This window comes from Myotis brandtii, unplaced genomic scaffold, assembly GCF_000412655.1.
Source record: "Myotis brandtii unplaced genomic scaffold, ASM41265v1 scaffold1112, whole genome shotgun sequence".
Classification (NCBI taxonomy): domain Eukaryota; kingdom Metazoa; phylum Chordata; class Mammalia; order Chiroptera; family Vespertilionidae; genus Myotis; species Myotis brandtii.
The window spans coordinates 471,413-474,258 of NW_005353800.1; the positions used below are offsets into that span (position 1 = coordinate 471,413).

Consider the following 2,846-nt stretch of genomic DNA (forward strand, 5'->3'; position numbering starts at 1 on the left):
GAGAGGCAGAGGAAGAGGCTGCGCAGGGTGGGGTGGCGCAGCAGCTCCAGTGCCGAGGTGGAGCCTGGGCCCATGGTCAGCTCCTTCTGCAGACTGGACCGGAGGCCCTGCCAGGACGGGGAGGGCTCAGGGCCTGGGCTCCCCGAGGAGCTCCTCCCAGGCCAGCCCCTTACTCAGGGAAGCCCTCTGGGTCCTGAGACCTGGGTTCTAGGCTTGGGGGTGGAGCCGGGGGGTGGGATGGGAGGTGAGCTTCCTAGGGGCCTGCGGTGGGGTTTACTTAAGTCTGGGAACCCAGGGGCTTTGTCAAGTCCATCTGTCCGGGACCACAAAGCAGCGCCCAGCTCGGCGAGGACTCATTGTGCGGCAGGAAGTCAGTTCTTGTGTGCTGGGGAGAGGGAGCTGCACAGGCAGGCTGGGGGGGAGGGGAGTGTGGGGAGCTGGGGAAAGCTGAGACCTGGACGCCTTGGGCCAGATCCTGCCCCCACAGCCCCGTCCCTGGCTGTCAGGCTGAGGCACGGCCTGGCTTTGACCTTCTGGCTTTGACCTCTGATTCTGAGGGGTGGGTGTTCGGTATGATCTGGGGGATGTCTTGTCCCTGGCAGTCCTCTGGGCTTTGGTGGTGCCCCCGCCCCACCCTGGGCCCCACGCACCAGGAGTAGACGAAGGAGACAAAGAAGGGCACGGAGACCAGCAGCTGCAGGTAGCGCCAGTGCGGCACGGCGTAGGCCGCGCCCGCCAGGACCAACTGGCCCAGGCTGAAGACGTAGCCGGCCAGCGTGCTCACGTACGCCCGCGTGTGGATGGGCATCCACTCCATGTCTGGAAAGAGGGTTAGAGCAGAGTGGGCCACTTCCCGACTGCCAGGGGGCGGGGCGGGGCAGGCAGGACCCTCTGCAGGCACACCTCGGTCTGGCCCAGGCTCAGGGAAGATGCGTCAGAGGAGGGCGGGTGCCGTGGGGGGAGGGGGGAGACCAGTGGAGGGAGGGATGGGGGGTGGGGGTCCCCAGGAATTGTCCCCTCCTCTCCTCTGCTGGGCGATGGCTCCGCCCTGCGCTACAGTCCTGGCTGGGGCCTCCTTTCCCTCAGGGGGTCCCTGACCACTCAGTGCAACCTCAGCAGCAGCCGCTGCCCTGGTTTTGCCAGCCTGGCCGGACCTTAGCCTCGGTGGCCAGAGCTGGGGGGAGCCGTGGCTTCCCTCTGCCCTGGGGAGCGGATGGGAGTGAGGGCAGCCCTGGGTGATGGAAGGCCCCGCCCTTTGCTGGGCTTGGGGGCTGCCCTCTCCAGGTGTCCTGCCCCAGCCCTAGCCCAGTCCTGGCTAATTCCTTCAGTTCAGAGAACCCTAGACCCTTAGATTCCCTTCTGGGCCGGAGGGGTGACCTCGGGTAAGTCCCCTCCCTCCTCCCCGGCCTCGGGCTCCTCCTCTGGGAACCACGGGCTGGGAGACAGGGCTATGGCCGGGCCACGCTCAGTCCATAAATGTCTGTTCTACACGAGGCCGCCTCGCCCTGTCAATAATACTGGGATGAGTTGCCACATTGGGAAATTGGGATATTTTACATAATAAAAGGGGGTGGGGAGGCCTGTCGGGGGGACACCCCCTGGCTGGGGCCCTCTGGATGGTGCAACTCTCCTCTGGGTACAGTCCCCCCGGCTCCCTGAGGCCTCCTGCGCCTGGTCTGCTGCAGTCATCACGGGGCGGGACCTGCCGGTGCCTAACGACGGCGTTCGCAAGCCCATGTCTGAATGGGGGGTCAGGATGGTGGGAGCCCCCGCACCCCAGAGGCTATGATGCTGTCTGAAGGGCAGACCCGGAGGCCAAGGCAGGCAGAGCTCAGGAAGGTGGGCTGGGCGGGGGCTGAGTAGCGAGAGGAGAGGGGGTAGGGACCCCCCATCTTCCCAGCAGCCCTCACTCAGGGTCATGCTGTTGAGGATGATGCCAGATGTTGACATGCCCGAGAGGAGCCGGAAGGCACAGTAGACGGGGAAGCTGGGAGCGAAGGCTGTGCAGGTCCCCGACGTGGCCATCTGCAGGTGACTCAGGATCAGCACCTTCCGGCGGCCCAGCCTGCGGGGAGGGAGGCCCTGCACCAGGGTCCTGAGGACCAAGGCGCGGGGCTGGGCAGGGGCAGGAGTCTGGGCCCGGAGGTCCTGTGGGGAGAATGCCAGCCTCCCACGAGGGCTCTCCGCCCAGCCCAGGGGCCCCAGTCCCAGCCCCGCCCCTGGGCCCTGCCCAGGACTGACCTGTCTGCCAGGTGTCCGAACACGATGGCTCCGAGAAGCACCCCCACCATGTACAGGGACTGAGCCAGCTGGCGCAAGGCCCTGTGCGAGCACACGAGGTCCCACTGGGGGAGAGGGAGAGAGGGGGAGAGGGGACAAGGGTCAGGCGGAGAGGAGCCTGCGCCGCAGCACAGCCCCTGCTCGGCTGGCCCTCCGAGGCCCGGCCCTCTCCCCTGACACTGCTCTTCACTGTGGTCTCCCGGGTCCCAGGAGCCGGCAGGCTGATCTGGACCCCCCAGTCCACCTCCCCCCCCTCCCCATCTGGAACGCCTTTCTCTGTCTTCCATTGCAGCCCCTGGCTGATGTGCGTGCGTGTGTGTGTGTGTGTGTGTGTGTGTGTGTGTGTGTGTATGTTTCCGTCTGCCTGTCGGTCTGTCCCAGAGGGGACAGTGGATGGTGCGTGGAGAGGCCCCGCAGCCTCACCTCGGTCACGATGGTGGAAGGGAAGGTGCTGTTGTCGTAGATCCAGCCGTTGGTGCAGGGCTCCGTGGCCTCCGTGCCGTTGGCCTCTGTGCCGTTGGGGAAGGGCAGCCCCCGTTGCGGGGAGGTGAAGTGGAGGCAGGACT

At 66.5% G+C, this 2,846-nt stretch overlaps 1 protein-coding gene and 1 long non-coding RNA gene across 2 annotated transcripts in view; one reads left to right on the forward strand and one right to left on the reverse strand.

The window, feature by feature from the left end:
- The window catches only part of LOC106727271, a 13,052-nt gene that overhangs the window by 5,691 nt on the left and 4,515 nt on the right, over positions 1-2,846 (forward strand). The window lies entirely within an intron of this gene.
- The window catches only part of LOC102257643 (solute carrier family 22 member 6), a 34,683-nt gene that overhangs the window by 4,329 nt on the left and 27,508 nt on the right, over positions 1-2,846 (reverse strand). The window lies entirely within an intron of this gene.